This window comes from Microchirus variegatus (genome assembly GCF_963457635.1).
Source record: "Microchirus variegatus genome assembly, chromosome: 5".
Lineage (NCBI taxonomy): Eukaryota > Metazoa > Chordata > Actinopteri > Pleuronectiformes > Soleidae > Microchirus > Microchirus variegatus.
The window spans coordinates 31,899,461-31,912,175 of NC_139806.1; positions in this window are offsets into that span (position 1 = coordinate 31,899,461).

Consider the following 12,715-nt stretch of genomic DNA (forward strand, 5'->3'; position numbering starts at 1 on the left):
GCTTTTGACCTATGTTTAACTTTGTGTGTGTCCAGTTTAAAATATTGTATTCATGTACTATCTGGGGCTAAAATTAAGCTTTTACCTCAGCTTGTAAATATAGCTACGAAAGCATCAGATAATGAACAACTAACAGAAGAAAAAAAACGTAACGACCACACACTCCTGTACAGAAAGATTGCTGTCCTACTCTGGCAAAATGAGGCCATTGTCAGAAGTCTCCCCAGAGAGCTGTGCTTAAAATAATCTGCTTTTACTTATTAAAAAAAACACATATAACTCAAAAACTGTGAGAATCAACTTTAAAAAAAAACAAAAAAAACTGTTTTAACTTCAAGGAATACTTGTTTTGTCATTTAATTTTCTTCTTACCACCTGGAGTTTAAAGCTCCTCAGAGTCTAATTTTAGATGAGAGACACACTTTTGCATTCACACGGAGTTTATCAAGAACACTTTGAGTTGCTTCACACGGATTATGGTTTGGCAGTTGAGTCACTTTCAAACACACACAGCTCATCTGTGCTCATGTGTGTGTTCACCCGTGAGTCTGCATTATCAGAGTGACTGTTAAGGCCACATTATACTTCTCCGACTGCGTATGCGTTATCCGTCTGCGTCACCACGGAGACGCCTCGAGCCTTTATACTTCTGCGTCGATGGACGGACACGCGATGCAATTTCCCGCCCGATCAGTAGGGGTCGCTGCGCAAGGTTGTTGTGCTTTTGGCTACAGTGAGCAATGGCGTCCGAGGGAGAAAGACTGTTGTTGTTCAATGGCCGTTTGTCACTTTTCTGTGTCCCGGAACTCAGTTTTAAGATAATATGAAGCGAGAAATTGGCCATTTAGAGTCTAAACATGTGCTGTGTGTGTTAAGATATGACGTATTTATAGTTCGGCAGCGACGAAGTCGGCGGTCTTCAGCTCCGCCCTCTGTGGACGCTCGCTGCTCACTGTGAGCCGGCACAGAGCAGCTTCGCTCGGCCTGTCCTGAGGACCAATCGCAGCACTTGCCGTCTCTGTTGTCCCTTGACGGAGTGACGGACACTTAAAAAATATTCCGTGCAGCCGGAGACGACGCAGAGGCTCTACAACAGGTAGAGCCTACGCAGAGCACTTTACGCAGGAGTATAAATTGGGCTTTAGAACTACTTCTCCTGTCTGCCACGCTCTCTACCCCACTGCTCAAAGTCAAACGATTACATTTCTGTAGCTTATGGTTGTCGCTCCACAAATTCTGAAGAATTGGCATTTAAGGGCCAGATATGTCTTGTTTTGTATGTTTGTTTGTTTTTCACTTGTGTAACAGGAAGCGAGAAGAAGCCCTGAAAGCTGATTATTTTGATGAATAATACAAAACGGTTCATGATATTCGTGAATAAGAAAATAGTTTCCTCTGTGGCTCTGGTGGGGGGAACAATAAGATGAGTTTGAGAATGTGTATGTAAATGAAAGAGTTTGCAGAGTTAGTGCTGCCAAATGGTTTGGGATGAATGTCAAAGAGAGAGGCAGAGGAGGACCCAAAGAGCAGGTTTCACATTTCTCTAATCCCTACTTGAAAGGATGCCACACTGCAAAGTTAATCTCAGGAGAAACAACCTGGACACGTCAATGTCAGTCATGGCTTAAAGGTGTCACTGTGTCACTATAGAGCACCACTTATATTATTTGGCAGGAGAAGGTGCAGGTAATTTGATGACTGACCTCTGGTCACTTTTTTCTAGATTAAATGACTGATGATGTCAATCACCATCTGCCTGTTTTTTTAGACAGATTTTTAATGTGCACACAAAACACCTGAATGGACCAGTGGCGTTTCTGGGCCACATTTTGAGCAATTGCCCAAGGGTGGTATTGTCCAGGGGGCGCCACAAGAAAAAAAAAGATTCCCATTTATTTGTGCGCTCATCTGCTCAGCTACTGGTGCTCTTTATTTATTTAGAAAGTTTCACCTTCTTATCCGCCTGTGTTGACTCCTTTTTTAAGGGCAATGGCTTTCTAGTAATGGCTTCTAACAGCTTTTGGGGAGCTCCTCTGGGCAAGCAACAGCTGAATCAAAATGCAGCTGCTCTTCAGTGACTGCCATGTTGGATGAATATACAGTAAAAGCTGCTCGTCGTCTCTTCGTTGTTGTTGTTGCCATGTTAAGCCCTGCTGCTAGTGGAAAGGAGGGAAAAAAGGAAAAAGGAAAAAGGAACAAATAACCTGGGAAAAAGCCTGAGATTCTGTCGGCTAATGTGGTGTCTTTGCCAGACGAGTCTGCAGAGAGAAACAAATCAACTTTCAACAATTGTTTTACAGCAGTAGAAAGAAACACAAATACATAGAATATAAATATATATATATATATATGACATTGAACATAACAACAATGGAGCTTTTCTGTTGTCCAATCAATCAGCTGACTTGTCATTGGTCTAGCTCCACCAACATTACTCAGGTATCCCAAGGGAAGGGTCATTTTGGTACTATTCTTAAAGGTCACATAGAGTGGTCCTGTTGCACATATATGTTAGTTATGGAGGTCTACTTACATATATTAACTTGTTTTTATGGTCAAAAACCTCCTAGTTTCTGTAAACTAGCCGATAGAAATCCTCTTTTCTGACAGTGTTTTTCAGCCGCGATGTTTCAGAGTGAACTTTCACCCCCAGGAGACAGAGTCTTGTGATTGTCCAGTACTATCCAGCACATCCGTTCTCAGAAGCGCAGCGCCCCCCTCTGGAACGGTGGATGCACTGCTCCTCATTATCAAAACATTGTTTTAACAGTGTTTAAAAATAGCTTCGTCACGACTCCCCGCCGCAGTCCCTTTTATGACTTTAAACCGGAGTCAGACCCAGAGTCAGAAGACACTGTCGCTCGTGAAACACCTCCACAACGGACGTTATTCTTCTTCTGCGGTTCAATGTACGTAACCGGATGTGCCCGGACTACCGCCCGGAGGAGGACAATCGGTTGTTCAGGAGAACCGCTGCTTACGTAACTATTACGGGATTTTCAGTGATCTCGTTGAGCCCCGAGATTACAATAAAACACAACCTTCTCAGCAATGGCTGAACTGTTTGTTTCGAACCGTCAGGGCTTCATAAACAAGGTAATGATGCAGATACACACCAAAAAAAACAGCGATAATAGGAACTTCCGGTATAGTTCCGCTTTAATGGAAATGCCAAAAAAATATCTAAAGTGCGAAACCGAGCTAGGTGGAAACACACCGTATGAAGAAATTAATGTGTTCACCTGGGTCTTGTTGAGGAGGAAGGAACGCCCCCCCCCAACTTCTGACTACACATGGATCACAGAATGTCTTTCTGTAATGTTCATTATAGAAGTATCACAAATTAAAATCCTAAATGACGGTGTCCCTCTATAAATGTTTCTGTAATGTTTGTTCACAGCAAATTGACACTGGAACAATTTTATCATCTGTGGTCCAAGCAGCTTTATAGCAGCTTCACAGATGGAGAATTAATGAATTCTCCATCTGAATGAGGTTTTTCAGCTTCTTGGCCATTAGCTCCCTCACCGCAACATTTGACCACACAGCATCATTTCTGTCCAAATGTGGTCTTGTGAAAGCTGCTCGTTGGACAGCAAACCTTCCAAGAGGGTTAACTCTATCCACCAGCATTTAGCTAGTTCAGCTGATGCAGATGCTTTTCTTTTTTTTATCACTGTGAGTTTTTCTGTGGTCAATACAGTGGCTTGTCTTTCATTTAAATATAATCTTTTTTTATTGTTTGACACACAGTGTGTGTGTTGCTCTCACCCCAACAGTTTCTTGTGGAAGAGACCAGATGAATAAGTAAAGCCCTGGTTTATTAGGCATCGCAATTATTTTGACTGATAATTGTTTGGTTTTGTGGGCGAATGGAGCCTCGCACACTGCAGTACTTTGTTTGGTTGAAAGTGAATCATCGATTCTGGGAAAAAATACAAAGTAACTCATTCTTAAATATGGTATACACTCTTAAAATAAAAGTTGAACCATATGAGGTTCTTCGGCTTGTCCTCGTAGGAGAACCCTTTTTGGTTACTTACATTCAACTTACAGTATTTTTTTCCTACACTTTATAAAATGTTGGCTATAAACAACAATGAAATGTCAGCAGTTTTATTTTTGTAGTTCCTAATGCAACAAACTCATTATTTTGTATGTAGTATATCTGCATAAAAAAGTGATATAATTATGTGATATAATCTTAATTTTTTGGGTCAAATAGGTTTTGCGGCTCCAGATTAATTTTATTTGGGTGGAGAGAGGACAAAAATGGCTCTTTTCATAGTAAAGGTTGCAGACCCCTACCTTAGTGTTACCAAGAACCCTTTAAAACATTTTATTCAGGAAAGGGGTTTTAAAGGGTTCTCTGAATCAAAATGGTTGTGACTGGAACCATTAGTGTTACCGAGAACCCTTGAAAAACAAATGATTTCCAGGCAGAACCCCAGCCCTTGTAGAAGAACACTTTTGGAACCCTTATTTCTAAGAGTGTACATTATGATAGAGACAGGATTCAAGACTGATTCAAAAGGAAACAAATTCAAAGGATTATTAAAAAAAAATGAAATGCTGTATATCCTAGTGTTGTGTCGGTCAGGAGTGATTTGTTCGAAAGTACGAATCATTTGAGTGAACGAACTGACTGGGTTCACTTCATGAACTGATCCGTTCCTTTCTTAGTTCGGTTGAGCTCAGCAGCGATCGTGGCGGCCCGGGAGTGGAACTGCCGCGTTCTGTGAATCACTCGTGAAGTCGTTCGCCGACGCCGTCACTCACTCGTGAATCTTCAGGGAAAAAGACGCCAGCCAACGTGCGCCGAGCGGGGAGGGAGTGACTCGTAAGAAGAACTGTGTCTGCCGTGCTGCTGTGATTCGTTCGTGCCGTCAGTCACTGACTCAGTCGTGATTCGCGAACGAACTGAGACACAGAGAACTGGTGAACTGTGGCTGAGGACGTGAATCTCGTCCCGCGGCGCGAACGTACTGCACTCAGGGAGGACGTGAGTCACGTAGCAGGGCACTGGGCTCTTGCTAAGCACTGAACGATTCGGAGAACGAATGTTTTGAATGAATCATTTTAATGAACTGATTCAAGTGATTCAGTACACTCAAATGAACTGCCGATCCCATCACTAGTATATCCTCCATTTTTGCCATTTGATGATGGTGTCATATTCTTTGTTGATTTTTGGGGGCTACACTGTATCTTATTGGTCCAGGTCCAGGTTCCAAACTGTACCATAGTGAGTTGCACTGCCCTGGGACCATCTGGTGCTTTAGTCTACTAATGTCTATCGTATTTATTTTTGTGTACATACGGTAAATTCTGAATGAATTATTTGAAGCTGCATTGATCAAAAAGCCAAACTCCTTCAAAGTTGCCACTCTCCTTTCAGGTCTCCTGCCCCGTGGTTGCTCTTCAGGGCAGAAAAAACACTTAACAAACACAGGATCTGTTTCTGAAAGCCCTGCCACATTCTCTCATTGTCATGTGGAACGGCCAAAGGGAACCACCACCACCTCCTCACCCCACCCCAGCGAGAGACCTTTCATGGCATGGGTGGAGCAGAGATGGAGACAAAGAGGGAGGATGGTGGAGGTAGGAAATTGAAGGAGAGTAAAGAGTTTGAAAGAGACTGACAGGAGAGGAGGGGGGAGGGCGTAGATTGCAGGCTCAGTGGAGTGGAGAGCAGGGAACACAGCACTGATCAGTTTGACCTGAAATAGCAATAGAAATTGACACCATGTCCTCTCTTCATGACCTGTTCATTCTTTAGTATAAAGCTTGGTAGTCTTGTTTATATTTTAGTGCAGATTTGTGCATATTAAAGCTGCATTATGCGTGAGCATAGGGAATGACACATCTTCAACAGTGTTTTCCAGAGGACTCAAAAATGTTGTCAGGGTGAAATCTCTGTCCCTGCATCTCTGTTTATTACTATGCCAGAGTACCACACGCAATGGATGCTTCCAATCAGATTTGTATCAGTGGGAATGTGTTTCGTTGGCATTTACTCAGCTTTAGCTCCAATATGGGAAAGTAAGACCCGAGTGAACACAATCATTTCTTCTTTGTCTTTTCTTTTTTTTCGCCATGAGTTGCACCATTTCCAGAGCAATTCTTCAACGTGCAATCTTCCACGCACAGCATCCATTTTTGTAGAGAGCGTTGCATTTTAAAACAACATAATTTATTTCATTAATCAGAGTTTTGAAACTCAGCTGACATAGGGCAACAGGCGGGGTACACCATGGACAGTTCGCCAGTCCATCACAGGGACACACAACCCTTCAGCCTCACACCTACGGTCAATTTAGAGCGTTCGATTTACCTAATCCACATGTTTTTGGACAGTGGGAGGAAGCCAGAGAACCCCGAAGAAATCCCACGCACACACGGGGAGAACATGCAAACTCCATGCATAAAGGCCCTTGCTCCAACTCGGGATTTGAACCTGGGTTTTCCTGCTGCAGAGGCAACAGCATGAACCACTACACCAACCGTGTATACATTTCTAATAAAATGAAAGCTCTGATGTGTTGTCTATGTATTGCATTGCTTCTGGCACATCCATTTCATGAACGGGTGTCGCAGGGATGGAAAAAAAACACGACAGGGCAAGCCAACCACTGGAAATGGGAATGGTGTTAATTGCCTTTTTTAGTGGCTTTAGTGGGTATAACTGCAGTTTGAGTGAGTTTTAGAGCGAGGCACGGGATAAGTTACATGTTTGAAACAAAGAGACTCCTCACATCTATCAAACATTACTTTAACATGAACTTTTATTAATGGTGTGTGTAAATTAAAACGGTGTAAAATACAAACACTAGTATGTCTGTATGTGTATATATCAACAGAACTTGCCTTCTTTTTTCTGCGTTGTTGATGGGGGTGTCCCTAGCATCCCCCACTGTCTCAAATATTATTTCGTATTAATTTGAAGCGATGACCAGAATTACCATTTACTAAACATTGAACTTGTCATCAAATAATAGCAAAGGTTATTTAGTGTTGTGTGTGATTCAGTTTGTTTGAGTTCCTCTTTGACAAAAAACGCAGGGAGAGTTTTCACTTTCCCTCATCATCCCGCTCTCTGTGTGATGGTTTTGACCCTGATAGACTGGACCACTGACCAGATGTCTATTCTGTGAATGACCATCACAAAAGGTCGAGCCATCGCGATGTTGCACTCAATTCAGAACCGCTAACCCTTAAAAAGAGCTCCCTATTCACTACAGCCGCCATATGCCTAATGTCTACCTCCTGATGAATTTGTGTCAGGGCTGGTGAAGCGCTCGGGTCGCCTCACAAGTGACAACCATGTCCTCTTCCATTTGAGAGGTGTAATTAAGTGTTAGAGGATCTTCAGAGATGACCTCTGCGACAAAAAAAAAGGCTGAGGGAACTTGGCTGTCACCACCATATATATACGATGTGACAAGTGGTGGTCAACGCCAGACGGGCTGGGAAAGGAAGAGGACAAGTGTTGGTGACAGGCCAAAGGGAGAGGTTAAGGGTCAGGTTTGAAGTATTGGCAGTCAGGTAAATTGATCTGGTCCAGTTTCTTGTCTCTAGCTTCATCTGAGAAGAGCGCTTTGCCTCTGGTTTCATCTTTGTGCAACAATCTACAGGTAATTTCCTTCTCCTGCCATTCACAGCTGAATGAGCAAAGGTCTGCAATTATGAGATGGGTCAGTCAGTTCTTTTTCCATGCACAGTTAAGTTGAGCTACGGTTGTAGATTCAGTTTTGATTTATTTCATGAAAAGTGTCTGACTCCACTACAGTAGGGGGCGATATGCCCCCTTTCAGCTTGTCTTAGCTTAGTTTTCCAGTCGATCTATTGTGTCACAGACCATAATGGTAGCATGTGCTTGGTACCATGTTTGACTTTATTTTTTAAAGAGATACTACTAAACCGAGAGTTCTGAACAGGGCTGTTTTGGCAGGGTGATTGAACTTACTTAACTTAGGGTGAATTCCAATTCCTTGCTTAACCCTCCCTCTAGTGCAAGTGCTGTCCCGATTCTCAGAAAAATTAAGTTGAGGGGCGAGTTTAAGGGCTGTATCGCCCTCAATATTGACATTTTCCGAGATCACCCTGAATGCATTGCGTGTTTTCACATAAGAAAGATGGCGTCGAAAGCAGCGAAGCGAGTGCGATACAAATGAAGTATTTTCTTTGTTAATAGAGATATAAATATGATGAAAACCATTGTAATATCTTAGTTTAGGCCCATAATATAGATTACTGACGTCATTGTTGCGTAACATTTAATTTACGATCTTTTGTCAATAGTCGGCCGGTGCAGACTGGACGCAGCTTTCGCGTTGTTATTCTGCCCCCTACAGTCTGAAGACGTATCTGCATTTAAGGGGTGTCCCATTTCTAAGTGACAAAATAACCCTCACCACTTGGTAACCCTAACCCTGCAAATGATCACTTTTCCAAATGCTAACTACTGCTGTTAGCTCCCAGTAGCCTCTGTGGCTGACGTCATTTCCTGTCCCTTAAGTTTTTTTTTTTTTTCTTTTAAGGTGGTCCTTTAAGGTGGACCTAAAGAGATTCTACTAAACCGAGGGTTCTGAACAGGGCTGTTTTGGCAGGATGGTTGAACTGCTGTGGTGCTTCATCCTTAAGGTATTTTGACCAAAGCATGTCACAGACATGTTCATTAGGACACCAGGGAACTAGTTTCACTTGGAGAAATAGGGTATAATATGAGACCTTTAAATCTTTAAGCTGATACAACTTTAAAGCGAAACTAGACCGGAAGTTCCTATTATTGCTGTTTTTTTGGTGTGTATCTGCGTCATTACCTTGTTTATGAAGCCCTGACGGTTCGAAACAAACAGTTCAGCCATTGCTGAGAACGTTGTGTTTTATTGTAATCTCGGGGCTCAACGAGATCACTGAAAATCCCGTAATAGTTACGTAAGCAGCGGTTCTCCTGAACAACCGATCGTCCGGCTCCGGGCGGTAGTCCGGGCACATCCGGTTACGTACATTGAACCGCAGAAGAAGAATAACGTCGGTTGTGGAGGTGTTTCACGAGCAACAGTGTCTTCTGACTCTGGGTCTGACTCCGGTTTAAAGTCATAAAAGGGACTGCGGCAGGGAGTCGTGACGAAGCTATTTTTAAACACTGTTAAAACAATGTTTTGATAATGAGGAGCAGTGCATCTGCCGTTACAGAGGGGGGCGCTGTGCTTCTGAGAACGGATGTGCTGGATAGTACTGGCCAATCACAAGACTCTGTCTTCTGGGGGTGAAAGTTCACTCTGAAATCTCGCAGCAGAAAAACACTGTCAGAAAAGAGGATTTCTATCGGCTAGGTTACAGCAACTAGGAGGTTTTTGACCATAAAAACAAGTTAATATATGTAAGTAGACCTCCATAACTAACATTTATGTGCAACAGGACCACTCTATGTCACCTTTAATAATTGAAATAACACATTTTTTTCAAATGTTGTATACGTATACTGACTGAAAAGTTGTATATTGTATGGGGTGAGGATTCTCATGAACATGAGCTGCACTGGTTGCCACCACACAACATTGACTGTGTAGCCTATACTGTACTGTTCTGTCAAAAACATTGAGAAAGGCAGATTTTGACTTAAAAGACTCTCCAGGCCTCCTGTCCTTTGGTCTGCGGGGGAATGAGATTTCACCTCTTTCATCTCCCTCCATCACTGTCTTGTGTCTGCGTCTCTCCTGCAGAGCATGCTCAGAGAGCGCCTGGCGGCACATGTGCATCGCACAGCATGGGAAAGAGAGCACTCCTGAGAAACTCAAAACAGGACGTGGGACACATCCATCACAAGCGTCAGTCTGCCACCGGGACGCACCGTCCACAATCACTCTCCGTGCTCGCTCCGGGCTCCCCCCACTGTAACAATGGAAGTTTCCTGAAGACTTTGGGTCACAGTGATATTAGTGTGTGAAAGCTCTAGAAAATGGAGAACAGGAAAAGGAGCCCAGACTCTTACTCAACATCCCAGCCATCACTCAAAATATGTGGCTTGAGAAGCCCCGCAACAATAAGAGCACCTCTGTCACATTCGTAACAACCGTTTACTCATTCAACGCTCGTCATCGCAGCATTAGGCGAAGCGAAGGTGTGGCTCGCTGGTTTGCTGCTTCTGAATAACCGCATGACTTCATTTAATCAGCAGAGGAGAAACTCACTCGAGTGATTCTGATCTGCTCACAGGGCGGAACAACCTCGCCTAACAGAGTTTCTGTGGCTGCTGTTGAGGACTCACTTTTGACTTGACTGGTAGCACATCAGGTTAGGGCAGTCATAATTATTCCCAGGCTTCAGATACAATTCAATTTAATAATTTTGACATATTTAGAAAACAACAGCAACGACAAGTACAGTATAGTGTATAGTACAGGGGTGAACGTGATGCTGCTCCCCTCAGGTTTGTGCCTCTCTTTGTCACTCTCACCCTCTCATTTACATCAGCCAGAAGTGAAATGAAGGTGCTCTGTCTTTCTCACAAAGACCCCGACAGCTGTGACGCTCAGCTTGAATAGATGAGTTTTCCACCTTGTGCCGATCAACCCACACCATCCAGTCTGGAGAGGCGTTCGGGGCAGATGTGTCATCACTGTGAGAGAAGAGCGATCAGTGTGTGTGTGCGCGTGTGCGTGTGCACGCGTGTGTGCTCGTGCTAAGGTCGAGTTCAGAAAACACAAAAACACCCACAAGCCAACATGCATGCCATTAAACTGTTACAGTTAAACAAAACAGTTATTTGACTGCTATGCTACAAAAAACCACACAGAGGAGGAATTTGATAAAGATGTTGAAATAATAATGATAATCATATTTTCCATGATTTTGAAGTGAAAGTACTCCACAACTATTCAAGGTCATTATAAAATCTAGTTCTCACATGACACGTACAAAAGTTTAGATACACAAATTTGCAATGAATCTGAATGCATTTGTTCTATGAAGACTTTGGCTTTAAATGAAATTAGGTTGAAGTTGAAGTAATATTTTTAAAGCTCACCTAGAGTGGTCCTGTTGCACATATATGTCAGTTATGGTCTACTTACATACATTAACTTGTTTTTAGGGTCAAAAACCTCCTAGTTGCTGTAAACGAGCCGATAGAAATCTGTCTTTTCTGACGCTGTTCCCCAGCCGCGATATTTCAGACATAAATCTCATCCCCGCAGTCCCTTTTATGACTTTGACCCAGAGTCAGACCCAGAGTCAGAAGACACTGTCGCTCGTGAAACACCTCCACAACGGACGTTATTCTTCTTCTGTGGTTCAATGTACAAAACCAGATGTACCCGGACAAGTGCCCGGAGCAGGAGAATCTGCTGTTCAGGAGAACCGCTGTTTACATAACCGGACCAGGTTTTGTAAACGGGCGCTGAGCCCGAGATTACAATAAAACACAGCTTTCTCAGCAGTGGCTGAACTATTTGTTTAGAACCTTCAGGGCTTCTTTAAGAAGGTAATGACGCAGATACACACTAAAAAACAGCGTTAATTTGAACTCTGCTTTAAGTCAACCATTAACCGTTAACTTAACTCAACGTTGCTCCTGATGGTTGGGCCGGTGTCTGAATGGGTATGATCTATACCTAGGTTATGTTCTACACTTTCAGTGTCAGATATAACTTGTCCCATTCAGTTAAACCCTTCATCTTTACGTACTTTACCCTTATATTTTCCTCACTGCAACTGGTTAACCTTCCCTGTGACAACCTAACCGATCTAAATCCCCCTCTTTCCATCACCCCATAAAGATTCCTATCAGATGTTGATAATGGTTATAAAGGCCCCCCAGCTTTTTTCCCCCGCCCAGCCCCACCCCTTCTAACCCTCAAACCCTCAACCCATCACCCACATCCTATCCATCCAGTGACTGATGTCCTGAGTAAAAGGAAGTGGATGATTGATCCATCATATCCATCACACTGCCTGTCTGTGGCACAGTATGGCATCACCGCTTTGGTTCTTTGTGCCCAATTCCACCCAACCTTTGCTTGGCACGTGTGTATGTTTATGTGTGTGTGTGTGTGTGTGCTGCGCATGTGCAGAGCTTTTTGTATTCCCATGTAAGAGTGTGACAGATCTAATTCATCATCATCAGTGATCTAATGTCTTTTGCATGTGTGTCACCAGACTGTGCGTGACTGAATGACTTTGTGCGTGCGTGACGTGTGGTGTTCACCTATCGCAACACATTAAGATGTCACAATACCTAAATAGGCTCTCTCCAAATGTCATCATTTAGAGTCGTATTGGGTGTTTTTTTTGCTGTGGATGAACAATGCTGTGATTATAGAAAACTTTTTCAAAACACCAAAGAAAAAGTTTGTTTTCACTTCGTTCAGTTTCCGTGTGAAAAGTGCCTATGTCACCTCACAAGCAGTGGAATTCTGGCTCTTCTTTGGTTAAAACGTTGTGGGAAATTAGTAAAGTTTCACGTAGCTTGAGGCCTTATCCACGTGGAAACAGAAAAGCACAAGATAAGTCTTTATGCTGATGATGTAGGCCTCACTTTCTAAGGTATAGTGGCACTCATCAACGAATAGTCTCGGATTACTCAATTAACTGGTCTAAATTTTTTATTTTTTCCACTTCAATCAAGAAACATTGAATATCTTGCGCTCAATATTTCCTCCAGGTTGTCAGAATTATTGAAGCTGAATTTCATCCCACTTCTTAAAATCAT